A 14,622-nucleotide genomic window follows, 5' to 3' on the forward strand; every position below is an offset into this window, starting at 1 on the left:
GTAACGGCCACATGTGGGGGGTCGCTGCACTCAGGAGAAATTGTAGAACAAATTGTATGGTGGGTTTTCTCTTTTTATCTTTTGGAAATGTGTAAATTTTAGGGCTAAATGAACGTATAACCGACAAAATTTGACCATTCTAAATTTCACCTCCATTTTGATTCAATTACTATGAAGATCTCAAGGGGTTAACAATCTTTGTAAATGCTGTTTCTGATAGCTTGAGGGGTGCAGATTTGTAAATGGGTTGGTTATATAGGGGGTTTTGTTGCTAAATATGTAAAATTTGATTTCAAACAGTATTTATCCCCAAAATAGTCAATTCCGAAAATCCGGAAAAGCGATATTCTATTTGCAAGCCGCGTGACGTCAAAATAAATTATCCAGACATTTCAAAAATTATGAAAATGTAAAGTAGACGAATGGGAAATGTTATTCAGCAACTTATTTAGGTGGTAAATAATAACGCGGTGATTTTAATTTCGAAAATGGCAAATTTTTCCAAAAATTCATCATTTTTTTTGTAAATAAACGCAAAACTTATCAGCCAAAATTTACCACTAAAATGAAGTACAACATGTGGGGAAAAAACAATCTCAGAATCGCTTTGATAAGTAACAGTGTTCAAAAGTTATAACCATATAAAGAGACGCAAGTCAGAATCTAAAAAATGGGACTGAGCCTTAAGCTGTAAAATGGCTGCGTCCTTAAGGGGTTAATGAAAGTTTCCAGAGGTCATCAGAGGTCAACCCCCCCCACACATTGCCCAAATCAAACAAAACTGGGACCGAACAATTCTGCTACGTTTGTGCTGGTTTGTGCTGCTCAAATTTTTGTTTGTGCTGCTTTTGTTTTGAATATATGAACGAAAAATTAAAGTTCAAAAGGTCAACCAGCCCCCCCACATTAACCGAATCAAACAAAACTGGTGTCAAATGTTAGTGCTACGTTTGTGCTGGTTTGTGCAGCAAAAAATTTCGTTTGTGCCGCTATCATTTTTAATATATTCATACTTTTTTGCAGAGGTCATTAGAGTTCATTTCTTCCAAAGTACAATGTGTTTGCTAGCTCCCCCTGGTGATCAAACCAGGGAAGTGTCACTAAGTTTGTTTTTTACCAGTTCATCCTAAACACCTTAAACACCTGAACATACCTTAAAAATGATAGCGCCACAAATGAAAATTTTTGCTGCACAAACCAGCACAAACGTAGCACTAACATTTGACACCAGTTTTGTTTGATTCGGTTAATGTGGGGGGGCTGGTTGACCTTTTGAACTTTAATTTTTTGTTCATATATTCAAAACAAAAGCAGCACAAACAAAAATTTGAGCAGCACAAACCAGCACAAACGTAGCAGAATTGTTCGGTCCCAGTTTTGTTTGATTTGGGCAATGTGGGGGGGCTGGTTGACCTCTGATGACCTCTGGAAACTTTCATTAAAATCTTAAAAACTATAGCGGCACAAACGAAAATTTCTGCTGCACAAACCAGCACAAACGTTTGACAGCAATTTTGTTTGATTTGAACAAGGTGGGGGGGGGGGGGGGGCAACTTTACTCAGGTCCTCAGTCTACGTAAAAAAAATAGATTACTATTAGCACGTCTGGATACCTTTTCGATATGCTCCTGCCAGCTTCATTTAATGTCTAAGATCACGCCCAAATATTTATAGCTACCAACCTGCTCCACTTCTGTCCCTGCTATAGTGAGCGGTTTGGGTGTAGCGCCCTTCTCCTCGAAAAAAATCTATAACCAATTCTTTCGTCTTATTTACATTTAGTACAAGACCATTTGAGCTGCACCATTCAGTAAATGTATTCACTGACTCTTGATATTCACTGTCGTCCCCCTCTGTGATACAGCCCACCAATACCGAATCATCCGAGTATTTCTGAAGAAAACAGACCAGAGCATTTTTCCGAAAATCTGAGGTGTACAGAATGAACAAGAAGGGAGCTAACACAGTACCCTGGGGGGCCCCCGTACTGCACACCACCTCATCAGACCATGTGTCACCTAAACTGACCTTTAATCATGGACGGTTCCATCTGCATAGCCTGTAGTTTAGACTCCAGCAGTGCCGGAACGATCGTATTAAATGGAACCTGTCACCAGGAGAGCCATTTTTAGCACTCCCCCAGCCCCCACAGAGCATAGCACATACACTGCCAAAGTGTTTTTGTATAAAAAATAGGTTTTACAGAAAAAAAGATATGTTATATTGTACCTTTCATTAGCATCTGCTGTGTGATTAGGCAGTTGCCAACTGGGAGGGGCTGGAAAGGAGCAGTTCCACCCACCCTTGGGAAACATGTGACCTTTTCAAATATATGAATAACTCCCCACACTCGGGATTGGCTGTAGAGGAGCAGGGGGCGTCGCTAAGCTCAGTGATGGGTGTTTTCATATATTTGAAAAGGTCACATGGAGTAGCTGTTTCCCAAGGGTGGGGAGAAACTGCTCCTTTCCAGCCCCTCCCAATAGGCAACTGCCTAGTCACACAGCAGATGCTAATGAAAGGTACAATATAACAGATCTATTTTTCTGTAAAACCTATTTTTTATACAAAAACACTTTGGCAGTGTATGTACTATGCTCTGTGGGGGCTGGGGGAGTGCTAAAAATGGCTCTCCTGGTGACAGGTTCCCTTTAAATGCGCTGCTGAAGTCAAAAGACGTCAAGCGAACCTCTGTTTTGGGGGATTCAAGATGAATCAAAAGCTTTGATAACTGTGGTGCGAGGCATTTTAGACTGTTTTAGGCGCAAAACCACCAGAATTGTGGCGCACAAATGTGTACATATAAATATAGACAGAACAATATAGACAGAACAATATAGACAGAACAATATAGACAGAATATAATAATCTATACAGGAAATCCAATCATCTGAGGCCAGGAGGGGGGAGGTCGCTCACAATGGAGGTTTCCCAGGATCCAGCAGTCACAGGATCTAGAGGAGACAGAGTGATGTCATCAGTGTGATGTCAGACAATATCACAGGAAATAGAAACCACGACTGTTAAATATCAATATAAATAGATATTTCTTGCAATTCCTTAATTTGAGAAGAACCACGAGGATGAGCAATGTTTAAAAAAAAAAAATCAGAAGCGATCCCTCGTTCCAGATGAAAAATAAAAAAAACTTGGACTTCAACAAAAATAAAGTTTTGATATTCAATTCGGATGAAAAATAAAAATAGAGTTACAAAAAGTAAAATAAACATAAAAGTAAAGTAACGGTTTTACAACATAATGTGGAGAAAAGATTGAGAGAGTGAAGAGTCTTTGGGGCAGATTTACTTACCCGGTCCATGCGCGATCCAGCGATGCGTTCTCTGCGGTGGATTCGGGTCCGGACGGGATTCACTAAGGCAGTTCCTCCAACGTCCTGCAGGTGGCGCTGCTGCCCTGAAGTCCGCCGAGGTTCACAATCCTATTCCTAGTGAAGGTAAGTGCGTATCCCGCAACAATTTTTTTTTTTTTAATACGGCGGTTTCTCCAAATCCGTCGGGTTTTCGTTCGGTCACGCCCCCGATTTCCATCACGTGCATGCCAGCGCCGATGCGCCAAAATCCGATCACGTGCGCCAAAACCCCGGGGCAATACAGGGAAAATCGGCGCAAATCGGAAATTGGGAAATTTGGGTAACAAGTCGGGAAAACACGAATCGGGCCCTTAGTAAATGATCCCCATTGTTGTTGTGTGGAGACAAAAGACCTGATGGTTGTGTCCAATGATGTCCCCCCCCCCCTAGTCACTAGTACGGTAACTCTTTATACACAAACTAACATTTCCCAAGTGAATATTCCCAATCTCCTATTGGTTCATGTTAGGCTACATTCACACTGCCGTATGGAGGACGTATATACGGCCGATATACGTCCCCCATAGACAGCAATGGGCGCACAGCACCCTACGGGAGAGGTACGGTGCGGCACCGTACCGTTCCGTACCCGGGAAAAAGATAGGACCTGTCCTTTCTTTTCCCGTAATACGGCGCAGTGCGCCATGTATCTCTATGGAGAGGGGCGGGGGTGAGCTGCGCTCACCTCCTCCTCCTCTCCCCGTACACTGCCGTTGCCCGCTACGGTACGGTACGGGCAGGCAACGGCAGTGTGAATATAGCTTTAGTCCGTATATCATCTGAGGACCAGAGATGATCTCATTCTACTTCATAAATATGTAAACAACTTATATATACATAACTATTAACATATACGGGCTCATTTACTAAGGGTCCGAACGCCGCAGTTTTGTCAGGTTTCCCGAATATTTCCGATTTGCACCGAATTGCCCCGGTATTTTGTCGCACGGAATCGATTGTGGCGCATCGGCGCCGGCTTTCATGCGACAGAAATCGGGGGCGTGGCCAGCGGAAAAACCGCAGAATTTAAAAAAGAATTTGTGTCACAAGATCAGCTCTCACATGCACCGGGAAGAAGAAGGTGAACTCCAGCGGACCTCAGCGCAGCAGCGACACCTGCAGGATATCGGGCGCACCACCTTCGTGAATCCCGGCAGATTCGAATCCACATTGGACAACGCGCTGCAGGATCGCGACTGGACCGGGTAAGTAAATGAGCCCCACAGATGTGATATTATAAAGGTTTACTCTCTGGATGTCGGCAATTTTCTGTACTTTAGTCCTAGGCTACAATCATCAGATGTAACAGTTATCACCGGTGTCTAATGAAGCTTTATTATTAATCCTGGTTCTTCTGACAACCAAACATTTGGAAAATCCAAATCACAGAGACCGAAAAAAATTTGGTTGGGGCTTATAAAATATACAGTTCCGACTTACATACAAATTAAACTTAAGAACAAATCCACAGAACCTTGTATGTAACCCGGGGACTGCCTGTACTCCATAGGAACTCTGAGACCATAATGTGCCATGAAAATCCAAGATAAATGACAATAGTTACAAAGGCAACTGACCGTCTACCTATAAAGTACAATGGAATATCCCCAACTATATCATTCATTGGGGCTTATTTACTAAGGGTCCCGCGGCCGCATTTACGCCGGGCTTCACAAGTTTTCGGGGATCATGCCGGGGATTTTGCCGCACGCTATCGGATTGTGGCGCAATCGCGCCAGCTTTTCAAGGGACGGGTCGGACTGAGAGCGGAATTTGACATTTAAATTTGTGTCTCATCCAACACTGGGAGGAACAGAAGGTGAACCTGAGCGGGGAAGCGACACATGCAGGATATCGGGCGCAGGATCTTAGTGACTCCCTGCACAGCGCATTATACACGGACAATGCACTTACATGCACCAGGAAGAAGAAGGTGAACTCCGGGGACCTGAGTGGGGAAGCGACACATGCAGGATATCGGGCGCTGGATCTTAGTGACTCCCCGCACATCGCATTATACACGGACAATGCCCTTACATGCACCAGGAAGAAGAAGGTGAACTCCGGGGACCTGAGTGGGGAAGCGACACATGCAGGATATCGGGTGCACGATCTTAGTGACTCCCCGCACATCGCATTATACACGGACAATGCACTTACATGCACCAGGAAGAAGAAGGTGAACTCCGGGGACCTGAGCGGGGAAGCGACACATGCAGGATATCGGGTGCACGATCTTAGTGACTCCCCGCACAGCGCATTATACACGGACAATGCCCTTACATGCACCAGGAAGAAGAAGGTGAACTCCGGGGACCTGAGTGGGGAAGCGACACATGCAGGATATCGGGTGCACGATCTTAGTGACTCCCCGCACATCGCATTATACACGGACAATGCACTTACATGCACCAGGAAGAAGAAGGTGAACTCCGGGGACCTGAGCGGGGAAGCGACACATGCAGGATATCGGGTGCACGATCTTAGTGACTCCCCGCACAGCGCATTATACACGGACAATGCACTTACATGCACCAGGAAGAAGAAGGTGAACTCCGGGGACCTGAGCGGGGAAGCGACACATGCAGGATATCGGGGGCACGATCTTAGTGACTCCCTGCACAGCGCATTATACACGGACAATGCCCTTACATGCACCAGGAAGAAGAAGGTGAACTCCGGGGACCTGAGTGGGGAAGCGACACATGCAGGATATCGGGCGCAGGATCTTAGTGACTCCCCGCACAGCGCATTATACATGGACAATGCACTTACATGCAGCAGGAAGAAGAAGGTGAACTCCGGGGACCTGAGCGGGGAAGTGACACATGCAGGATATCGGGCGCAGGATCCTAGTGACTCCCCGCACATCGCATTATACACGGACAATGCCCTTACATGCACCAGGAAGAAGAAGGTGAACTCCGGGGACCTGAGTGGGGAAGCGACACATGCAGGATATCGGGCGCAGGATCTTAGTGACTCCCCGCACAGCGCATTATACACGGACAATGCACTTACATGCACCAGGAAGAAGAAGGTGAACTCCGGGGACCTGAGCGGGGAAGTGACACATGCAGGATATCGGGCGCAGGATCCTAGTGACTCCCCGCACAGCGCATTATACACGGACAATGCACTTACATGCACCAGGAAGAAGAAGGTGAACTTCGGGGACCTGAGCGGGGAAGCGACACATGCAGGATATCGGGGGCAGGATCTTAGTGACTCCCCGCACAGCGCATTATACATGGACAATGCACTTACATGCAGCAGGAAGAAGAAGGTGAACTCCGGGGACCTGAGCGGGGAAGTGACACATGCAGGATATCGGGCGCAGGATCCTAGTGACTCCCCGCACATCGCATTATACACGGACAATGCCCTTACATGCACCAGGAAGAAGAAGGTGAACTCCGGGGACCTGAGTGGGGAAGCGACACATGCAGGATATCGGGCGCAGGATCTTAGTGACTCCCCGCACAGCGCATTATACATGGACAATGCACTTACATGCAGCAGGAAGAAGAAGGTGAACTCCGGGGACCTGAGCGGGGAAGTGACACATGCAGGATATCGGGCGCAGGATCTTAGTGACTCCCTGCACAGCGCATTATACACGGACAATGCACTTACATGCACCAGGAAGAAGAAGGTGAACTCCAGGGACCTGAGCGGGGAAGTGACACATGCAGGATATCGGGCGCACGATCTTAGTGACTCCCCGCACAGCGCATTATACACGGACAATGCACTTACATGCACCAGGAAGAAGAAGGTGAACTCCGGGGACCTGAGCGGGGAAGTGACACATGCAGGATATCGGGCGCAGGATCCTAGTGACTCCCCGCACATCGCATTATACACGGACAATGCACTTACATGCACCAGGAAGAAGAAGGAGAACTCCGGGGACCTGAGCGGGGAAGAGACACATGCAGGATATCAGGCGTAGGATCCTAGTGACTCCCCGCACAGCGCATTATACACGGACAATGCACTTACATGCACCAGGAAGAAGAAGGTGAACTCCGGGGACTGAGCGGGGAAGCGACACATGCAGGATATCGGGCGCAGGATCTTAGTGACTCCCCGCACAGCACATTATACACGGACAATGCACTTACATGCACCAGGAAGAAGAAGGTGAACTCCGGGGACTGAGCGGGGAAGCGACACATGCAGGATATCGGGCGCAGGATCTTAGTGACTCCCTGCACAGCGCGTTATACACGGACAATGCACTTACATGCACCAGGAAGAAGAAGGTGAACTCCGGGGACTGAGCGGGGAAGCGACACATGCAGGATATCGGGCGCAGGATCTTAGTGACTCCCCGCACAGCACATTATACACGGACAATGCACTTACATGCACCAGGAAGAAGAAGGTGAACTCCGGGGACCTGAGCGGGGTAGTGACACATGCAGGATATCAGGTGCACGATCTTAGTGACTCCCCGCACAGCGCATTATACACGGACAATGCACTTACATGCACCAGGAAGAAGAAGGTGAACTCTGGGGACCTGAGCGGGGAAGCGACACATGCAGGATATCGGGTGCAGGATCTTAGTGACTCCCTGCAAAGCGCATTATACACGGACAATGCACTTACATGCACCAGGAAGAAGAAGGTGAACTCCGGGGACTGAGCGGGGAAGCGACACATGCAGGATATCGGGCGCAGGATCTTAGTGACTCCCTGCACAGCACATTATACACGGACAATGCACTTACATGCACCAGGAAGAAGAAGGTGAACTCCGGGGACCTGAGCGGGGAAGCGACACATGCAGGATATCGGGCGCAGGATCTTAGTGACTCCCTGCACAGCACATTATACACGGACAATGCACTTACATGCACCAGGAAGAAGAAGGTGAACTCCGGGGACCTGAGCGGGGAAGCGACACATGCAGGATATCGGGCGCAGGATCTTAGTGACTCCCCACACAGCACATTATACACGGACAATGCACTTACATGCACCAGGAAGAAGAAGGTGAACTCCGGGGACCTGAGCGGGGAAGCGACACATGCAGGATATCGGGCGCAGGATCTTAGTGACTCCCTGCACAGCACATTATACACGGACAATGCACTTACATGCGCCGGGAAGAAGAAGGTGAACTCCGGGGACCTGAGCGGGGAAGGGACACATGCAGGATATCGGGTGCAGGATCTTAGTGACTCCCTGCACAGCGCATTATACACGGACAATGCACTTACATGCACCAGGAAGAAGAAGGTGAACTCCGGGGACTGAGCGGGGAAGCGACACATGCAGGATATCGGGCGCACGATCTTAGTGACTCCCTGCACAGCGCATTATACACGGACAATGCACTTACATGCGCCGGGAAGAAGAAGGTGAACTCCGGGGACCTGAGCGGGGAAGGGACACATGCAGGATATCGGGTGCAGGATCTTAGTGACTCCCTGCACAGCGCATTATACACGGACAATGCACTTACATGCACCGGGAAGAAGAAGGTGAACTCCGGGGACTGAGCGGGGAAGCGACACATGCAGGATATCGGGCGCAGGATCTTAGTGACTCCCTGCACAGCACATTATACACGGACAATGCACTTACATGCACCAGGAAGAAGAAGGTGAACTCCGGGACCTGAGCGGGGAAGCGACACATGCAGGATATCGGGGCAGGATCTTAGTGACTCCCCGCACAGCGCATTATACACGGACAATGCACTTACATGCGCCGGGAAGAAGAAGGTGAACTCCGGGGACCTGAGCGGGGAAGGGACACGTGCAGGATATCGGACGCAGGATCTTAGTGACTCCCCGCACAGCGCATTATACACGGACAATGCACTTACATGCACCAGGAAGAAGAAGGTGAACTCCGGGGACCTGAGCGGGGAAGTGACACATGCAGGATATCGGGCGCAGGATCCTAGTGACTCCCCGCACATCGCATTATACACGGACAATGCACTTACATGCACCAGGAAGAAGAAGGAGAACTCCGGGGACCTGAGCGGGGAAGAGACACATGCAGGATATCAGGCGTAGGATCCTAGTGACTCCCCGCACAGCGCATTATACACGGACAATGCACTTACATGCACCAGGAAGAAGAAGGTGAACTCCGGGGACTGAGCGGGGAAGCGACACATGCAGGATATCGGGCGCAGGATCTTAGTGACTCCCTGCACAGCACATTATACACGGACAATGCACTTACATGCACCAGGAAGAAGAAGGTGAACTCCGGGGACTGAGCGGGGAAGCGACACATGCAGGATATCGGGCGCAGGATCTTAGTGACTCCCTGCACAGCACATTATACACGGACAATGCACTTACATGCAACAGGAAGAAGAAGGTGAACTCCGGGGACTGAGCGGGGAAGCGACACATGCAGGATATCGGGCGCAGGATCTTAGTGACTCCCCGCACAGCACATTATACACGGACAATGCACTTACATGCACCAGGAAGAAGAAGGTGAACTCCGGGGACCTGAGCGGGGTAGTGACACATGCAGGATATCAGGTGCACGATCTTAGTGACTCCCCGCACATCGCATTATACACGGACAATGCACTTACATGCACCAGGAAGAAGAAGGTGAACTCTGGGGACCTGAGCGGGGAAGCGACACATGCAGGATATCGGGTGCAGGATCTTAGTGACTCCCTGCACAGCGCATTATACACGGACAATGCACTTACATGCACCAGGAAGAAGAAGGTGAACTCCGGGGACTGAGCGGGGAAGCGACACATGCAGGATATCGGGTGCAGGATCTTAGTGACTCCCTGCACAGCGCATTATACACGGACAATGCACTTACATGCACCAGGAAGAAGAAGGTGAACTCCGGGGACTGAGCGGGGAAGCGACACATGCAGGATATCGGGCGCAGGATCTTAGTGACTCCCTGCACAGCACATTATACACGGACAATGCACTTACATGCACCAGGAAGAAGAAGGTGAACTCCGGGGACCTGAGCGGGGAAGCGACACATGCAGGATATCGGGCGCAGGATCTTAGTGACTCCCTGCACAGCGCATTATACACGGACAATGCACTTACATGCACCAGGAAGAAGAAGGTGAACTCCGGGGACTGAGCGGGGAAGCGACACATGCAGGATATCGGGCGCACGATCTTAGTGACTCCCTGCACAGCGCATTATACACGGACAATGCACTTACATGCGCCGGGAAGAAGAAGGTGAACTCCGGGGACCTGAGCGGGGAAGGGACACATGCAGGATATCGGGTGCAGGATCTTAGTGACTCCCTGCACAGCGCATTATACACGGACAATGCACTTACATGCGCCGGGAAGAAGAAGGTGAACTCCGGGGACTGAGCGGGGAAGCGACACATGCAGGATATCGGGCGCAGGATCTTAGTGACTCCCTGCACAGCACATTATACACGGACAATGCACTTACATGCACCAGGAAGAAGAAGGTGAACTCCGGGGACTGAGCGGGGAAGCGACACATGCAGGATATCGGGCGCACGATCTTAGTGACTCCCTGCACAGCGCATTATACACGGACAATGCACTTACATGCGCCGGGAAGAAGAAGGTGAACTCCGGGGACCTGAGCGGGGAAGGGACACGTGCAGGATATCGGACGCAGGATCTTAGTGACTCCCCGCACAGCGCATTATACACGGACAATGCACTTACATGCACCAGGAAGAAGAAGGTGAACTCCGGGGACCTGAGCGGGGAAGCGACACATGCAGGATATCGGGCGCAGGATCTTAGTGACTCCCCGCACAGCGCATTATACATGGACAATGCACTTACATGCACCAGGAAGAAGAAGGTGAACTCAAGGGACCTGAGCAGGGAAGCGACACATGCAGGATATCAGGTGCAGAATCTTAGTGACTCCCCGCACAGCGCATTATACACGGACAATGCACTTACATGCATCGGGAAGAAGGTGTTGAAGTCCGGGGACCTGAGCGGGGAAGCGACACCTGCAGGATATCAGGCGCAGGATCTATGCGGATTGCGGCAGAGTGCATCATCGTTGGAGAGTCTGGATCGGGGATCGCGACACAGACGGGTAAGTAAATATGCCCCCACTGGGGCACATTTACTTACCAGTCCCGTCGCGATCCCTGCAGTGTGTTGTCAGACAAGGATTCGGGTTTGCCGGGATATCCTGCATGAGTCGCTTCCCCGCTGAGGTCCGCCGGAGTTCACCTTCTTCTGCCTGGTGCATGTAAGTGCTGATCCTGCGACACAATTTGGTTTTTAAATTCCGCGGTTTGTCCTAATCAGTCGGGTTCTCAGACGGCCACGCCTCCCAATTTGTGTCGCGTGCAAGTCGGCGCCAATGCGACACAATCCGATCACGTGCGCCAAAATCCCGGGGCAATTCAGGGCAAAGCGGAAAAAAGTTGGGAAACCCGACGAAAATGCGGTGTTCGGACCCTTAGTAAATGAGCCCCAATATGTCTACGATTCCCAATATAAAGCACACCAATATATTATACATAAACCTGCATTCTACTACTGATATAATAATAACAGAATAGTATCATGTATTTATATTTGTTTATCCTGGAATAATATTTATCCTACACGAATACTTCCAGAATAACACAATATCATAGACGTGTAATCATATGGTCTCCCCTATGCCAAAGTCATTCTAATGACATTTATATTTTACAATGACGTCACAATGTACAGTATGGAGCCCCCAATATAGGCAAAATGAGGAAGATGAAGCAGCACTCCAAAGTAGATGAAAAAACATGAAGATTTATTCCACCATAAGAGCGACGTTTCGCCTTATCTATAAAAGACATTCTCAAGCATTCTCATGCACTCTCAACGTTGCCTACATTGTAGGGCTATGTCGGGCCCTTTGTGAAGACCTGCACCCGCCTTTCACACGGTGCCGTTCCACTCCTTTCCTATTTTGAGCCCCCAATATATGTGTCTATGAGGACCCCTGGAGTCGGGGGTGGAGACTAAAAACTGTTTTACTTTTCTTTATGTAAATCATAAAATTGACATAAATCTCCCAATGTGTTTCCCCAACAGCATCGAAATATGTAAAGGGGTTGGTGCAGAAAACATCACATTATAAGGTGTTGGAAATCTGAGACCTCAGCAATCACGTGCACGTGACCACTGCTCCCCCCCCCCCCCCCCCCCCGCGCGTGACCTACTGTACAGTAACTCTGTGTCATATAAAGAATATAACCCACCTGAGGGAGCGGCTCCTGGGGGTGGGCGGCCGTGGAGAAGCTCCTGGGGGTCGCCATCTTCTCCTGCATGACTGTATTCTGGGGGGTGATAATAACTGTTCTTCTCCTCATCTAAGGACCGTGTCTTATTCTTTCTCCTCCTCTAATAACAGAGCAGATGACAGATCTTGTAGATGACTCGTCTCCTCACAGTTTTCTATCATTTATTATTTCCTACACAAAATATTAAAACCGACTCACCAGAAAGACCCCGACACCCAGAACCAGCAATACAGCCAGAACCACTGATGGAGAAACTCCGAGAGGAAGCCACGATCTGTGCGGATCTGTCAGGAGATAAAGGACAGAGGTGAGTGTAGGAGACAGAGAGAGAGAGAGAGAGAGAGAGAGAGAGAGAGAGAGAGAGAGAGGAGAGTGTAGAGAGGGGAGAGAGAGAGAGAGAGAGAGAGGAGAGTGTAGAGAGGGGAGAGAGAAAGAGAGAGAGAGTAGAGAGAGTAGAGAGGGGAGAGAGAGAGAGAGTGTAGAGAGGGGAGAGAGAGAGAGAGAGAGAGTGTAGAGAGGGGAGAGAGAGAGAGAGAGAGAGAGAGAGTGTAGAGAGGGGGAGAGAGAGAGAGAGAGAGTAGAGAGGGAAGAGAGAGAGAGAGTAGAGAGGGGAGAGAGCGAGACAGAGAGAGTAGAGAGGGGAGAGAGAGAGAGTAGAGAGGAGAGAGAGAGAGAGAGAGAGAGTGTAGAGAGGGGAGAGAGAGAGAGAGAGAGAGAGTGTAGAGAGGGGAGAGAGAAGAGAGAGAGAGGAGAGTGTAGAGAGGGGAGAGAGAGAGAGAGAGAGAGAGAGAGAGAGTGTAGAGAGGGAGAGAGAGAGAGAGAGAGAGAGAGGGAGAGAGAGAGAGAGTAGAGAGGGGAGAGAGAGAGAGAGAGGGAGAGAGCGAGAGAGAGAGAGAGAGAGGGGAGAGAGCGAGAGAGAGAGAGAGAGAGAGTAGAGAGGGAGAGAGAGAGAGAGAGAGTAGAGAGGGGAGAGAGAGAGAGAGAGTAGAGAGGGGAGAGAGCGAGAGAGAGAGAGAGAGAGGGGAGAGAGCGAGAGAGAGAGAGAGAGAGAGTAGAGAGGGAGAGAGAGAGAGAGAGAGAGTAGAGAGGGAGAGAGAGAGAGAGAGTAGAGAGGGGAGAGAGAGAGAGTAGAGAGGGAGAGAGAGAGAGTAGAGAGGGGAGAGAGAGAGAGAGTAGAGAGGGGAGAGAGAGAGAAGAGAGGGAGAGAGCGAGAGAGAGAGAGAGAGAGGGAGAGAGCGAGAGAGAGAGAGAGAGAGTAGAGAGGGGAGAGAGAGAGAGAGAGAGTAGAGAGGGAGAGAGAGAGAGAGAGTAGAGAGGGAGAGAGCGAGAGAGAGAGAGAGAGAGGGGAGAGAGCGAGAGAGAGAGAGAGAGAGAGTAGAGAGGGAAAGAGAGAGAGAGAGAGAGTAGAGAGGGAGAGAGAGAGAGAGAGAGTAGAGAGGGAGAGAGAGAGAGTAGGAGAGGGGAGAAGAGAGAGAGAGAGGGGAGAGAGAGAGAGTAGAGAGGAAGAGAGAGAGAGAGAGAAGTAGAGAGGGGAGAGAGAGAGAGTAGAGAGGGGAGAGAGAGAGAGTAGAGATGGAGAGAGAGAGTAGAGAGGGGAGAGAGAGAGAGGGAGAGAGAGAGTAGAGAGGGGAGAGAGAGAGAGAGAGAGGGAGAGAGAGAGAGAGAGAGAGTAGAGAGGGAGAGAGAGAGAGAGTAGAGAGGGGAGAGAGAGTGAGAGGGGAGAGAGAGAGTAGAGAGGGAGAGAGAGAGAGAGAGAGTAGAGAGGGTGAGAGAGAGAGTAGAGAGGGGAGAGAGAGAGAGAGAGAGTAGAGAGGGGAGAGAGAGAGTAGAGAGGGGAGAGAGAGAGAGAGAGAAGGGGAGAGAGAGAGAGAGAGGGAGGAGAGAGAGAGAGAGTAGAGAGGGTGAGAGAGAGTGTAGAGGGTGAGAGAGAGTTGTGAGGGGAGTGAGTGTGGTGAGAGAGTGTGTGGTGAGGGGTGTGTGAGTGTTA

The 14,622-nt window shown here is 49.6% G+C and overlaps 1 long non-coding RNA gene across 1 annotated transcript; it reads right to left on the minus strand.

Moving 5' to 3' along the window:
• Positions 1-2,607: 2,607 nt before the first annotated feature.
• Positions 2,608-12,969, minus strand: LOC140108410 (uncharacterized). Its single transcript, XR_011851058.1, has 3 exons — positions 12,834-12,969; positions 12,594-12,735; positions 2,608-2,954 (listed from the first exon to the last, which is right to left on the minus strand). It is a non-coding gene; the product is annotated as an uncharacterized lncRNA (long non-coding RNA).
• Between the last annotated feature and the right edge of the window lie 1,653 nt (positions 12,970-14,622).

This window comes from Engystomops pustulosus, unplaced genomic scaffold (genome assembly GCF_040894005.1).
Source record: "Engystomops pustulosus unplaced genomic scaffold, aEngPut4.maternal MAT_SCAFFOLD_127, whole genome shotgun sequence".
NCBI lineage: Eukaryota > Metazoa > Chordata > Amphibia > Anura > Leptodactylidae > Engystomops > Engystomops pustulosus.